The 16,567-nt window shown below is 41.7% G+C and overlaps 1 protein-coding gene across 1 annotated transcript in view; it reads left to right on the top strand.

Moving 5' to 3' along the window:
• Window positions 1–4,281: 4,281 nt before the first annotated feature.
• The window catches only part of LOC147268447 (rap1 GTPase-activating protein 1-like), a 101,383-nt gene continuing 89,097 nt past the window's right edge, over window positions 4,282–16,567 (top strand). The window contains exon 1 of the mRNA XM_086200020.1: window positions 4,282–4,552. The gene's annotated coding sequence lies outside the window, so the exon portion shown is untranslated. The remainder of the gene's footprint in view (window positions 4,553–16,567) is intronic.

Genomic DNA, 16,567 nt, shown 5'->3' on the forward strand with positions numbered 1-16,567 from the left:
ACCTGTTAACGGTCATCCATGGTCCCCAGTTGCACATCCAGCTGGCCTTCAGGCTGCTCCCTGGCTAGTCTCTCCTGTGCCCTTCAAGAGTGATTCCTCCGAATATTCAGCCATTAGCCTACCAGCCTCGAGCCAGCTGGAGTCTGCCCAGCACATCATCCTGCCTTGGCCTGCAGCTGAATCTCCAGGGGTCAGCTGTCTTTTCCTCTTCCAGCTTCATCACTTACTTCCTGAGTGGTCTTTGTCACTGTTACTCTTACTGTTACTGTGGCCACCTCTGTTGATGGCGTTCAGGTCATCCTCCACAGCTGCTGTCTAGGTCTGTTTTACGTGGTTCTGGGCCGTCAGGCTGAGCACCCTTGGCTCCATCCTTCGGCTCTGAGGCCACTTGGCCCTGAGAGGCCTGTGATTGTGAAAGTGTTTGTGGATGGTTGAGCCTGCGGCTTTAAAAATTAAGATGTAAATCATACCGGACGATGTGCATGAGAGTCTGTAGGCACTGCTTGACTTTTTTGTTGTTGTAAACTGTAAATCATTATTAGTTTCAAGTTATATGTACAGGAAAAAAGCAAAATACTCCTTTTGGGTGAATTAGCGCTTCAAGGAGGACATTCATGCAGACTGCGAAGGTGAGTGAGAAATGTATCACCTGTGATGAAACCCATTTAGCCTCTGAAAGCTTAAGAGGAGGTCAGGGCTTTGAAGACATCGTGTTGGAGAAAGAGAAACATATTTACACACATGAGGTTTACACTGCTCTCGTTATTCCTGAGGAGAATCTTTATTCCAAAAGGTGGTGGCCAACTGCAGCAGAAACATTCTTTTTGATGAGTGTTATTGATATATATAGATTTATTTTTTTTCTGCGTGACAATCAGCGAAGAACCTCTGATGTATAGGAGCTGAGCTGGCTGTCAACAGGATAATAAAGACAAAGAGAAGAGACGAGGCACAGCGGCGAGGGCCAAGAAGAGCAGATATGAGGGAAACAGCTGAAACCCAAGAAAGAGGCAATACAATGGTCGTGGTATGGGGCCGCATTCTACATTCTGCAGCCGCTTTTAATAAGGATCTCTAGGCTGTTTCACACTCTGAGGCGCATTAAATGGGATTGTCTGTATTCTGCCTTCAGCACGAAATCTATAAACACAACAGTAGGTTAATCATCTCCCTAAAAACCAGCAAAGAAAACCTGAAGGCCTTATCAAGCAGCAGAGGTGGGACCACAAAGCAATGTTTTGGGGGTGTGAGGAAAAACACTCTTCATTAAAATGCATCTAAATAATGCTGTTACATAAGAGATGTTCCATTGCTGCCGGCTGTTCACTGTGTATAATAAGAGGAGACAGTCAGCAGAGGATTTCCATCTCAACTCTGCCTTTAATTCATCTTAAAATCTCTGCAGTGACTGGTGCTACTGTGCACTTGTACCTAAGCTACAGGTTCAAGGTTTTGCTGTCAAAGAGGAATATTTAGTCAGCATACAGGTGGTCTTGCGCAACTGTACAGGTGATGCAAAGATGTCGATATTTTGCTACAAGACTCAAAAGCAGATTAAGAGAGTTCACCCTAAATTCTTGCAGAACGAAAGGTTTTGGCTGAACTTTCTTTTCCTGGATTGACAAGTTCAGCCAATCTATCCGTCTGTCCAAGGGTACAAAGCTCAACAGTTCATCAGCATCACACGGCTCTCTGCTGTCCATATTAATGATCAGGTGTTTTACAGATATTTTAATAATCTACGAACTTTTGACTCAGCACCAGTTGTAGTTTTCCTCTAGCAAGATCCCAAGCATTTCCGGGGCATATCTAAGCTCCCCAGAGGATTGAGACTTCATGCACGCCACCTCATGTTTTCCTGTAGCACCACCTTGAGGTGAAAATATATGCCCTGCAAATAAAGAAAATGTATGCAGATGAGGCAGTGCTTGATAATTATGTGCACATTTCTATTATTTTATGAAGTCAATTCTTGAGTCTGTGTCACCAACTTCCAAAAGTCTGTCTCTTACAACCTCCAGATCAACTGGTCCTCCTGACCTCAGGCTGCAGCTCTCCAAGCTGCTCTTTTACACTACTTTGTTTTAGCTAACCAGTTTAGTCCGCGTGGCAGATCTTTTACTGGTGGTGCAAATTCAAAACCTATCACTGGGTGGAAATTATTCATCAAGAAGCTCACAACAAAGTTGAAAGATGTCTTGCTCCCTGATGAAAAAAAAAACTGGCCTTCCTCGGGTCCTGCAGGGAGCCGTGCAGCTACATTGGAGAAACCCAACTGAGCAGCGTGGCTCCTCCGGCTGGAGCCCAACTGACAAATGAGCTTTTTTTTTTTTTTGGATCAAATTTGCTGTAAATTTCTCCCAAGTTATATTTATCCAACCACCCACCTGCCCTGAAGATTATTTACTCGGCCTTTATTTAACCAGGAAGTGGCTTGAGCCCCAGGAGCTCTTCTTCGAGCAACACCTGACATAAAACAACAACAACAACACACAAACATAAATCAAGAACAACCATCGTGAGACAAGAAGGAGAAAGGAAAAAAGATGAATGCATTGTTGCTTTCTTCCAAATTTGTGCATGTTTCTCTGAGACAGCGGACTAGATGATAGATTCATAACACGAGAAGAGACACAAGCTGACAGCCGATGTTGGATTTAGTGTTCAGGACAACCTGAGTTAAAAACGAACTGCTTCTGAAGTTCTTTCTTCAAATTTTGGATAAAAATCAAAATCCTTTCCCAACTTTCTTTTCACCAAGAACTCTTGTGGGGATCAATTTCATCGTTGATGAGATATTTCAGCCCGGAGCAAACGAGTGGCCTGACAGCCTGACGTTACCTTTCATATGTTATTCGGCTTAAATGCAGATATCACCATTTGGTGTCTTATGTCTAACTTTCTGGTCTGATGGTGGGTGGGGTTGGACGGTAAAGACTTAGACACACAGACATGTGTTATGATATCAATGTGTCCTGTGGGTGGAGACTGTGTAGCAAATCAGAGCTGAATTCTTCTGAGATCTAACAAATCCCGCTGCCTTGCAAGCTCTAATGTGATTAGGGCAGATGTGGAGGAGGAGAGTGAAGCTGTGAATACACGGAAGAAGGCGGAGGCATCCCAAACAGCTCACGATGAGGGACAGAACTTGAGTTGATAAAGGAGAGATGTGGGAGCGCTGCTTGGGTCCTAAATCAAGACAGATAATGGAATCAGGAGCTGTTTGGAAGGTGTGAGATTAAGCAATAAAAAATGACGTTTGTGTTTGTCTTCTTCCCGTCCAGGGTGCACACCGCCTCTCGCCCATCATCCATTGCCATTTGGGATGGACTCCAACCCCTGCCCCCCCCCCCCAGCACAACCCTTAAAGGATAAGCAGTATAGAAAATGGTTCGATGGATGGTTATGGATAAAGTTTAAAAATCTGGAAGCCTGCACCAGGGTGCAAAGGTCATGTCAGCGCACGTCAATAGTGACGGCGATTGACATATTTTGTAAAACAGACACAGACTGGCATGAATTACATAAAATGAATAATAAAGAAATAAAAGACAAGAAAACAATGAATAATTGAATTAATGAAACCATGTAAAAAAAAATTAGAGAACTGTGTATTCATAGATAAAGCACAATTTGTTGTTTATATGAGATCCGGAGAGAATAATTGAATACTGCAGGTAATCAGAACAAATTCCATTCAATAATTTACAGATTCAAGTTACTGTGATGAATTAGATTTAAAAATGGCATGATTGCCCACCCCCCAAGTGGATCTATGGGTCTTGTAGAATCAATCCCTCAGTAGCTGGGGGGCAAAATACAGAAGCCGCTGACAGAATGACATGAAAGATGGATGGTGCTTCAGAAGGGGATGGTTCATGGAAGACAGGAGGCAGAGCTACAGTACAGTATTTATATATATATATATATATGTGTGTGTGTGTGCATGTGTGCGTGCGTGTGTGTGTGTGTGTGTGTGTGTGTGTGAGACAGTAGTAGGTCTGAGAGGGTTCAATAAGGTTGCCAGGTTGTTCTATAAAACTCGGGCTGCCCTCCCTCAGGTTTTTTTGAGTGTATTATAAATTCTACGAGCATGAACACATCTGCTTAAAATCCCTCACAATTATTCAAATGAGGTTTTGTTTTTGGTTTCTTTTTTTCCTTGTAATGCATTCACAAGCCGACAAATAATGCGACCGTTGGTGTTGGTGGATGGAGGAGTAGTAGGGTGGGCATTGGACGGCGGGGAACGGTCACATGACCGTAGCAGCGTGTGTGATTTAAAAGAAAGGAAAAGAAGGACATGAGCAGCAGATGCAGGCTCGAAGATCCGGGTGAACATCCGAGCACCTCTCCGCTCCGCTGCCCCCAGCAGACTGCTGCTGCTGCTGCTGCTGCTGCTGCTGCCGGACGGGGACAGACGCATCTTTTTCTGCTCCACCTATGCGACGCTGCTCAGCTTCAGCACAATCAAAGCGCTGACCCACCTTTGTTGCGCTCCTCACCAGGAAGCGAGTCCGGGCACAAAGAGCATCCTAAATTCCCCTGAAAGGTAAGAGAAGAGAACTTTTTTTCTTTTTCTTTTTTTTTTTCCTAACGTGCACTGTCATGAATTGTTCTTTGAGTGTTCTCTCGGCTTTTTTTTTCACCTGATCCTTTTCACAACTGAGTATTCCACTGAGAACTGCAGCATTTTCTGGAATTACTCTGAGTAATTCTCCAGCAGCTGTGACTGAGAATGTGCACCTGACACAGGCAGATATGGGTGAACTGCGCCAGAGTGGCAATACAAAAGGAATCCTGGAGGTGCCAGAGAGAGGCAAATAATGTGGCCATGACATATAACTTGTTGCCTCAATTTAGTTATTTCAAGGCCACAAGATGACACTCTTGGCTTTGTATAGTTGTTTCATGGCCATGAGCTATAACTTGTTCCCACATAATATTCAAAACGTGAGAAAAAACATGGCCGCAAGACAGGAGAGAGAACAAGATACCGCTCGTGATTGCTTTAAATGATGGAAAACATTTTACACAGTGGCACAAAATAAAGATATAGAGCGAACAAGAAATATGTTGTAGAAACAAATTAAATAAAACGTAGACATAAGTTGTGTTTTGGCCAAATAAATTGAATTGTAGCAAGTTAGATTTCGAAGAAACAAATTAATAACACTGATATATCAAGTTAGAGAACAGGTTAAATATTGTGGACTCAAAATAATAAAATTGAAGGGAACGATTCATAAACCAGATGTTTTTTTTCCTTATGGCTACTCCAGGACTCCGTACATTTTAACATCTACAGTGTATTTTAATGCATTTTTAATGTCTTTTGGGCTTTGTGATTACAGTTGCTGCAGCGGCAGCCTAATGAGACAAATCACGTGTAATTAATTAGGCTTTTGCCAGTGAATACACCCCCTTCATCTCTATTTGATCACATGGCCCAATAAATAAGTTACTAAACATAAGCAAATGTATTTAATTGAAATGCTCAAGCACGCAGAAATGATTCTGATTTAATTACCATACACTTTATGTTTCATACACACTAAACTGCAGCTCACTGCAGGAGCAAATGTCTGATGATTCAAATGTTTTCTGTTTCTCAGTCAAATGAAATTCCAGAGAGGAGCTTTTATTTTGAAGGTTTCAGGTGACAATGATGGCTCCACTCCCACCTGGAGGGGAAATGAGACATTAGATGAATCAATGTTGCTTTTGCTCTGTAGCACCTCTGAGCAAGGCATTCAGCACCTGGTGCGACGTGTGAATGTATGAGACCGTGAATGAGTGTCTTTAGATTGATGCCACTGCTGTGCATAGGATTCGATCTTCTCTGCTTCAGACACACGGAGGAATGAAAGGATGACAACACTCCGCTTGATTCTTTGATCTCTGCACGCCCACAGCAGTCGTTTTTCTGACTGCACAGTTTGTTCAGTATAATGCAATTTCATCCATAGTTCATCTGGGGTACTCGTGTCTGTTTGAATCCCAAAGACGACTCGCAAAGCCAGTGATGCAGCCTCTGTCTGGGGTGTCCTGGAGGCCCAGCAGGCTGGAGACGTTTACCACCTTGCTGCATGATGGCACTCTGGTTGATCACCTCTGATGAGTGTCAAACCTGCTCTCCCCCCTCTTCAACGTGCCTCTTACTCTTAACAGACTGTCTCAAAACTGAATTTGGTCTTTACAGTCCTGTTCTCAAAGTGTGGGTGGTGGATGATCTTAAAGCATAAACCATTTCTAAATGGGGCTGAATCTAGATAGATAGTATACCTGTGCATCCATTACCCCCCCCCCCCCCCCACACCCCCACCACCCCCACCACCAACTGGGCTAAATATCTTCCTTGATTATTAATTATCCAAAACTTCACAAGTGTTCAGTAAATTCACTGGTTGGAAATTTGACATGAAACTTTAATTACCGCCATTAAGGAGGAGGTCGACTTAGTGGCAGGACTTGTTGTGTCATTAGCAACTTCAGTTCTTGAAAGTATATTTTGCTGACTGCATGAATGCAGATTTCTAATTAAAAGTTAATTGACAGGATTAATTTTTCAACCATAAGAAGCATGCTGCAAAAAAAAAAAAAGAAGAGTGTATAAGTCGATGTGTTTATATCCATCCTGTGGAAAAAGTATCTCCAGAGTCTCTACTCTGTCTTTATTACCGTAAATATGAGTCTTCAATTATGAATGGTACAGAGAAAATCAGTCAAAACTCGACACAGCGTGTGCGTGCGTGTGTGCGTGCACACGTGTGTATGTGGGGGGGTGCTTTTTTTCTAAAATCTTGCGGGAGTACGTAGGGCATTAAAAGGAATCTGATTTTGGGATATGTCCTGTCAGTTAGCGTGAACGTCTCAAAACATGAGTCTGTTTTGGTGACCAACAAGCGACCTTCCTCCTGTCGCACGCCAAAGATGCGCAAACACAAACACACACACACAGACACACTCGCGCGCAGAGTTTGTATCATGTTTTAATCCTCAAGTTGACTCATTTATTTCATCAAACAAATCCCAGTTTGCTTCACTATGTTCGCTGACGTTGATTCTCAGGAAGGATGAAAAGATTAAAGGGAAATTTTAGTATGATGGCCAGTAAGTCAGAGGAGAGAGAGAGGCTGGAAAAACGGCTGCTGGTAAAGCTCCTGTTCGTGTGATTAGTGAATGTTGTTGTCTTCGTATTTTGCTTACATGCATCCTCCTGCTGATGAATGTTTGTTTTTGGTCTGTTGCAGACCAGACCAGTTTTCTTTCATACTGAGACACAAAATCATGAACTTGGGTAACACGATACGCTGTTTCCTCCCATGGATTCTGGCGCCGTTGCCAGTGCATCTGCTTCCTATGCCGTGGTTGTGGGTTCAAGTCCGGGACATTGCTAGCATGGTTCCAGCCCCTGGAGAGTCTGGAAAGTCTCTGATCAAGAGCATTTGCCAAGGTTTGATTTCCAACAAGCCAATCAGCGTCTTGGAATGGCATGATGCAGTTAGCTCAGGAGGAGAGAGTTACTACAAAGATGGCGGCACCGCGGTGGTACGGTGCGCTGGTGCTGTTGTCCCTACTGGTGTTTCCATGTACCTGCTAGTAATCTAATGAATCTCATGTCCGACATCGCTGCTTCACCAGACCTTCCCTTAGTGTCCCCCATAACTTAAAATCCAACGAGGGGATGATGACGACATGTAACTCAGGAAACCTCATTCCTTACAACTTCCGAACTGAGAATGTGAAGCCTCCAGGATTTGTTGAGCTCAGAGAAAAACACAAAAGTGTGATAATGTTCTGTATAATACCTTGTCCCAGCAACCATGAATGTAATGAAAGTGGAAGAATTTTTGATAGCGTGCTCAGTCTCTGTCAAGGTGCTAATGCTGAGGGATAATGGATTCCTTGGTCGCTGTGAACTGCCGTGGCAGAATCAAATAGAAGGAGAAAAAATAATCAGCGTGTTGCACGGGAAGGACCCAGCTCACCTGCCTGTGAGAGGAGTTGCCTATGCATTCATAAGAGACAAATAATCGGCTGGTCAAGTGTTTCAGTCTGTAAAAAAAACGCTTTCATGAAAATGAATGTGAAAACACCACACCAAGCGCCTTCCTGTTGATGCAGCAGCTCCGAGGGCCTCGAGTCCCAAAACCCTCATCTTCAGGCATACAGAGCAAAACACAAAATGGATATATAGTCATATATATCATATATATAGTCATATATATCATATATATAGTCATATATATGATATATATAGTCATATATATCATATATATAGTCATATATATCATATATATGGTCATATATATCATATATATGGTCATATATATCATATATATGGTCATATATATCATATATATGGTCATATTCAGACACCTTATTAGGGCCGATTGTAGGTATCTGTAAGTCGAGAGGATAGGGATGGGGGTAAATGTTTTCAGACTGCATCACTTTACAGTCTTGCATGTATATTTATATAAATCATGTATGTGGACTAAAACCAGACTGTAACAACGACCTCTTGAAAACTAACATCGCCCCCTTCTTAAGATAGTCGCCTAAGTCCTTTTCCCCCTCAAGTTTTTCAGAAAATACAAAAAAAAAAGAAAAGAAAACTGGAGACGAAACATCATAAGGAGTTGATTTAGGCAACAAAAAAAAAATGGTCAAAAATGACTTCGGCGGTTATTTTAAGAAGGTGACGATATGTGTTTCAGTCAAAAGACTAAAAAGAGAATACTTCAGAATAAGGGTTATATGGAAGAGTGCAGACCAGCATTACTTAAGCATAATTAACTATCTATTAATTTGTGACCCTCATTATAAAGCGGGAAAAGTTTTTCCTTTCAGTAACAATACAACCCCTAAACCCAACCTCCCCGAGTCTTTCCATAAATTTTTACTGTAACCCGTGAAATTAACTTCATAAATGATTATTAGCGCTGTTAGCGGTTAACTCATGTTTAATTAAGTATTAATAACATATGGTTATTATAAAACATTTCCACTGAATTTAAAATCAGCTACTCAAAAAACAAAGAAATGAAAGCTGAGTTTCATCCACTAGAATAGACCAAACAAAGGTTTTCAGCAATTGGACTAAGATGTTTTCTGTCCGCTTTGACGCTTGGACGAAGAAATGTAGGACACAAATGTGGCTACGGAATTAAAAACATGACAAATGACGACTAAATGTGTTGAAACCTTTTAAAGACATTTGAGACAGAACTGAGACTGATGTTAAAGAAAGAAAAAGGAAAAAAAGAAATAGCTGCCAAAATTAACACCAGGATCAATTTGACAAATCACAAATATCAAGAGCGTTTGATTAACCAGGCACTAATGCTCGACCGATCATGATTGTTATGGATTAGATAAAGACGCGTCTGATGAACATGTCACTCACACAAGACATGTCCAAAACCCAGAATGCAGTGCAGGTCCTGTGAGCAGTGGGTTTCTGCTCCTGGATTCATTTTATGGATCAGTGGAGTGGGAAGGGTTGTTCTTTGAGAGGTCACAAGCCATCTGCTAAAATCAAATATCGTTCTAGATATATGACCTCCATGAAAGGAATCCACTCCCTGTGAAAACTGAGTGGCCGGTGCCAACAGAAGGAGGCTGCATGGACCACATCCCTCATTGTCGGATGGGTGGTGATGATGCCAGCCAACACCTGCCAGTCTGGTGAACGAGCAGACCACCTGAACCCACGGCTTTTTCGTTCCACGTTCCCATACTCGCCTTTTTCTTTAATATTGAGTAACTGTATCATAGTTTTCAATATATTTGTTAAATTGAGGAAGAGAACACGAGGGAATGACGTATTGTTATTATTGATAATAAATTCTAGCAAATACAGTGTGGAGGAGGTTTATTTACATGTCACCATGCTTGTTGTTCATGTTGCGAGAAGTAAAACCAAATTTGCTCCACTCAAACAATCAGTGAACGTAGAGTAAGTAAGCGATAATATTAACTACCCATGAAAACCATAATTGAAACTCATTATCCCACTCTGGAAAGACGCGTAAGAGTGAATTAATAAGAGTGAAATAGAGGTAGGAGTGGTGGCCATAAGAAAGCACAAAGAAAAAAATAAAAGATTTCTTTCAGGGTTTGGTGCAGCATTCTTGTTCACAAAGGCCTGGATAGAGGAGTAAAATATGCTTTTACAAGTCAAATGCGCTTCAGTCTGCAGGCTGACTGTCCAAAAGAAATGGGTGTAAAAATACAGCCATTATTCATCGTGAGTTTTTGAGTGCGATGTAGTTTCCATGGAGCAGGTTCACAGCTCAGGGGTAGAAGCTGCTCTGAAGTCTGTTCGTGTTTCTTTGGTCACTATCAAAGGGACACAAAAGCATCCTGATGGAGAGTAATAAATCATCTAGAGCAAAACCCTCTAACTCTCTAATGACGTGATGGAACAGCACACTGATATCGAATATAATACGACCCTAACGTTTCAAAATATGTAGTTTGTTAGAGTTATGACTGGCGTGAGACAAAGAATGCCAAAGACCATGAGGCAAGGAGTGCAGCTGATAAGAATGAACAGTGTGTTTCATGTATAGAACAAACACAGCATTAACCAAAATAACTTCCATTTCATAAGTTATGACACTGATATGTCAACAGCAAACAAACTGTAAGATGGCGATGTTTCAGTCTCCCTGATGTTGTATCTTGAAAGGTGTCAGTAAAGTTTCAACAAACTCTGTGTTAAACCAGAGCAGGAAAGCCAAACTTCATGTGAGGCTGACGCACAAAGAGAGTCAGGCGTGTTGTTCAAGTCTAACTCCCGTCGTCTGAGCAGATTTTTATGTGGATGTAGAGTCAAAGCTCAGGATTGCTCCTGCACCTGTCAATCATCACGATCTTAGTGCTCACCCTGTTCGTCTGCTGCAGACTCTTTTCAACAGTTGTCACTAAAGATTCATTTTAAAGCTGTTTTGTACCTTGAAGAAGAAGGAAAGGAAGCATATTTTTAGAAGCTGAGTGAGTTGTTTAACAAGTGAAGTCAGGAAACAGCTCGTGGCTCTGCTTGGACTAAAATGCCTGACGTCTGGAACTTTTTTGGATGTTGGACTGCTGGAACAGATGCTCGGGCCGCGACCGGTGCTCGTGCCCCCTGTACACTGCACTGCAAACAACACCCAGTGAGGCAAACTTCGAAGTTATTTGTGTCAAATCAGGCCAGAGGTCGGCTGCAACAATACAGTGTGGATCAAGTTTTAGTAACGAGGGTTTCTCTGAATTAAAACGCTAATGTTTTTCAGCCAGCAACATCAATATCAACTTGAAAAAAAAACTGGTTACGCCAACATTAAACACACTTTATTACCAACTGATATTTTTACGAAGTGTACCTGGAAGCAGTCTTGGTTAACGGCGTCCTTGCACGGAGAGGTGTGGAGCCTCCTTGCTGCTTTACGCTCCGCACGCGTCATTGCTCTGCTGATGCCTCTGTGTTTCAACCTGATGGTGAACACGCTTTTGCTTCCGAGTGTCCGTACACACCCGCTGAGTTCTGTCCTCAGGCAGCTCAACACTGAGCCACACCTTGACTCGTGTGACCCCTCATATAATCACTGCGTGGGTCAGCAACTCACGTGTGACCTTAATGAAATTTAAAAGTGTTAAGAACCCTCTCAGAGGTTAAATGCATAGAACTGGAAGATGCCCTTTGGATGAGAGGTGAGACGTCGTCAGGAATCTTAAACGAGCCCGGCCGCCTCAGTATCGCTCTTAGATACTGTGTCCTGGATGACCGCAAATCTACACAATCAAAATTATTTTATGGATTGTTGTGAGACTTCCAGTCAATATTTGCGTGTGGAGATATCTGGAAATGTTGTGTTTGTCTCCTGTGTGTAGCGTGTTGTCAAGAGATTCTCAGAAACATCCTCACGTGCTGAGTTTCAAGGCACAAACGATCCGTGAGCTCCAAGAAACAGCTGTCCTGGTTTCAACTTCGGTTTGAAAATCAATGCGTTTCCCCTCAACACCGGTGGAAAACAGAAATTGACAAATGTGTTTGAAATTATGATAATGACTTCCCATTCATCTCTCATCCATTTCCTGGAATAATCACGTTTATCGCAATTTAGAATGTGCATAATGATGAGGTAATCTAAATTTGTTCTGAAACGTAAGGTCACAGAAGGAGACTTTAAATAACACAAACATTACCAGCCGGGGGTTTAGTGTGAGGGTGAGCGATGACACATTCCTTATGGTCTATATTTGTAGAATCTGTCAGATCTGTGTGCTTGCAGTGGTTAGAAGGCCAGTGGATTACATGGTCGACTGGTCCTGTTGCAGTAATTAATTTATAAGGTAATTATTTTTCAATAGATTTGTTTTTTTTTGACAGAAGCAATTTGCAGTGCATCATTTCAACATCAGCTCCCTCTGTTATTTATTCATTACGAGGAAAACCGACATTAAATCCTTTACACAATGCATCGTATCTCGGCATGTGAACCTAAAGCTGACAATATCACTGATCTTTCAATCACCACCAATCATGCATGTTTCAAATGGCGGTAATTTGTTTTTTCATCGGTTTTAATTATGATATACATCTGTTCAAACCTGGGAAAAAAATGGTTCAACAAGGACTTAAAATGGTACTTATCTCAAAAAGACCCTCACTTGTTTATCAGTCTGCCCACTTAAAGACAGATTTTCTTCTTGGTGGATTGAAAATTAATAAAACGTAATGTTGCTGGAAGCTAATGTAGGTGGAGAACTAAAACTACAAAAACAACTGTGTTTGAATTACAGTAAGCTTTCAGTAGTTCTAGTTAGAATACAGCCGTGTGTTGTCACGCTCACGCCATAAAGTATAGAAGCCATATTGTTTTAGTCAGGATTTTTTAAAATTTTTTTATTTTTTTAGCTCAAATCAAAGTGTGGCACTAAATGTTGGCCTCCATTAGCTTCCACTACAAAGCATGTAGCTGGCGTCTTCTAAATCCTGGACACTTTTCACGTGAAAAAATTTCTTTGTGAATAAAAGAATGTAATCATGAGTAACTGATACACAAATTATGATTTTTTAAATGATGTATCGCTTTAATATGAGCCTGTGGTTTATTGCCCTCTCTGGTTGGCAAAGCCAAGTTTGCTGCCGCTACCGCACGGCATCACTGCTGTCACCCTTTCCTTACATTACACATCTTTTGCAGTGAGGTAACAAGTTAAACTGCTGGAGATCCGCCAAAATAAGACTTCTGAGAACAGGAAGAGATTAACTTTTACTCAGTTTTTGGAGAATTAGAGGTAACACAAGTCTTCAGTAAATGGGCTCCATTTATCTTGAGTCTTTCCACCTTAATGGGAGTCAAAAGTACTTCCCAATGAGAAGCTCATCAATCCACACAGTCATACAAGGCGCCATCCAGCTCATCAGCTGCAATTACTCAGGTACACTTTGACACTTGGTCTCTGGAGGAGCTGGAGGTTGAACCAGAAACCATCCAATGACTAGACAGCCACTCTTCCTTCCGGAGCCACGCCGCTCTCTAAGTGGATGTGTTAGTTCACCCATCACCATATTATCACTGTTCTTCTGGAAAGATGTTTTGGCCAGCTGACAAATGAAAATTCAATGCTCTCTTTCTCTCTCTCTTTTTTTTTTTAGCTCAGTTCTGCTTGCTCTCCTTCTGAGAAATGATTTCACCAGCTAATCACTGACTGGTCACTGAATGGTTCACTGTGGGTTGATCAGATCTTCTTTTTTTCCCCCTGAAATTGTGCTTCAAAAAAGAACAAAACAAAGGTCCGATAGATTGCATCCTTCAGATAAGAGAAGAACTGCAGACATACACCTGATTTACTTTGACTAATAAACCGCACAAAGTAATCTACAATGGTACTTTATGTTCCTTTTGATTTATTACTTGATTGATCCACTCTCCCTTCGTGCTGGCAGCTGTACAGGGTTCATCGGGCATCCTGCGAAAGTGAAATCCTTTGTAGCTTCTCCAGAGATTACCTGTTATACACACACACGCACGCACACACACACACACACACACACGCGCACACACACACACACTATAATCTGTGTTTCTGTGAAAGGGTGAGAAAAAGCTGTGCAGCAGCGGAAAGGTCAGGAGGCAGGAATGAGTTAACTGACAAGAGTCATCATGCGCTGTGTGGCTGACGGGCAATGTTGGTGGCACAATCGCTTCCATTACTCAAGCAGCAAAGATTTTCAATCTCTCACATCTGTAATTACAGAGAAATAACACACACCTACAGTACGAATCCACACGACGACAAAAAATAAGCATGTGTTAAAAGCGTAGCTGTGGGCAATGAGCCACTGTTCTAACTTTACCCATTATCACATTCATGGGTGATTAGGATGAATAAAAACAAAAGGAAGAGGAAATGTTACCAAGCAATGGTTGGATGCTAAAAATGTATCAAGGGAACATTTTGTACTTAAATGACGAAATCACTGCAGTAACCAAGAAATCGATGGAGGTTCAAACTTAGTTCAGGGCTTAAAATCACATCCATTCACTAAACAAATTACGCTGACATTTCGTTTTCTGAAATTAAAGCTTCGGAGAAATGAGACCCTTCAACAAGCTGCAATTAACACCTAAGACATTCTTTTCATTTTCAAGGAGAAACGATTAGAATGGCTATAAAAATCACATCATTGACAGGAAACATAATTGCAGGACGATTGTGTTTTGATGACCAATTACATCTCAGCTACCGGCCGCTTTTCAGCTGAGAACCATATTGACAGGCCACACAAAAGGCCCTTTTAGTAACAAGTAATTTAATAGTCATAGTAGTCTCTTATTGAGACAGAAATTGAAATTGAAAATTTCATTGAACAAATCAAATAAACTCACTATAGTAAGTGATGTTTTTCATTATGCAAGAAAAGCTTGAAAGCCTGAAAAGGAGGCAAAAATGATCAGAGATGGATATTCGATGCATCCGCACATGAATTCTATGATTACCAGCCAGTATAGGAGGGAAGCCAGTGGTGTAAAACTAAGTCGTCATCTTATGTAAACGCAAACCTGTCAGATGCTGCAGTGAAATGCCAGGATGAGTGCTCCAGCCAGGCCAAGACCAGACAGCCCAGTGATGCACAGTGATGATGAACGCAATGAAAGATTTGAGTTTGGGAGAACCTGGACCTCAGTGCATCGCTTACAAGCCTGCAGGAGACATGAGTCAGACCTCATGACGATGATGACCTGTTTGCCTTCGTCCTGCTGCACCCCACAAATGTCTCCATTTCTCTCCATTTACTGTTTCTCTGCCACAGAAATGCAGATTTTGGAGTTGTGTGACTCTGCCTTCCCAGTGTCAGGATTTTTTTCCTCCCATTGCCAAAAAGGGTGCTAAAGAAATAGTTTGTTTTCATGGCTTGAACTTTAGAATTAAGTCGAAGCAGCACTGTTTAGGATTGGAGCTCGTTGGGCACAAATTGATTATGTCATAATTTGATTAGTGTGTAATCCTCTAAAACTAAGAATTTGTATGTTTTCATTTGCTTGCCATGAGCCCTTTATCTCTGCACAGGGAGCAGGATCTCCTCCACGGACCTGACAAGGATGGACACCTCTGTGCTTTGCTTTGTTCCTGCTTGTCTCTTTATCTCCAAACTTGTTTGAGTAATCGTAGCAACCTTTTAAAGCTGCTGAACATGAGAGTTGTGTTATCAACTTGATATGCATTTTTAAACAGTTTGAAAATAGGTCAACACGTAGGAAAAAAAAATCAAGTAATCGGCTACTTTTAAAATGCTTGTTTCTGTCTGGAGTTTGGTCCTTCATCAGGCTCTGTTTTCACGACCCAGCTCGTTTCTCTCATCACAGATGATGAAAAGAAAATCCCTTTTTCCCTTTTAGCATCCGCTTTAGCACACGTTGCTAAACGTTGTCAGTGTGAAAGTCAGCCGGCCTTCACAAAAACAAAGTTGCAGCGCAATCAGCCAGAAACAGATTTGCATGATATAATACAACGATGAAAACAGAGCAAACTCTTAGGTTAGGTTTGGGTTTTCGGAGAACCTTTGACAAATGCTTCCAATACCAACATGAATGACAAGCCAGCGACGCCGCTACGAGTGTGGAGGACATTTTGATTTATGTTGTCGTTTTCGAGGTTAGCTTTCAATTAAAAGCTGGAGTTCATCCGTGTAAGACGACTCGCTGGGGCTTAATTTAATTCAGAAAAAACAACTTTTGAAAGTCATTTTAACACAACATCAGCTGATGACAGCAGCAAGAGCTTTACTGTCGGGACTGCATGCCTCTTGGTGCTGAGTCCTGAGCACAGACAGATGCCAAAACGCTTAACATGAATGCATTTCAAAAACATATGGGTCATTGTGGCCATCTTTTTGTGTATGTTATGTTGTATTTGCACATGATGGTTCATTTGTTGGGTGTGCTGTGATGTGCTGGCATGATTTACGTCAGATTTTGTGGGTTTTGTGTTTGGAGGGAGAAGCTCTCTGCAGGCATGAGTCTCGCATGCTTTCTAACTGTCATGAAGTGCACACACACAATATTTG

Source organism: Aulostomus chinensis, chromosome 3 (assembly GCF_037954235.1).
Source record: "Aulostomus chinensis isolate RoL2024-O1b breed Wild chromosome 3, RoL_Achi_v1.0, whole genome shotgun sequence".
NCBI classification, from domain to species: domain Eukaryota; kingdom Metazoa; phylum Chordata; class Actinopteri; order Syngnathiformes; family Aulostomidae; genus Aulostomus; species Aulostomus chinensis.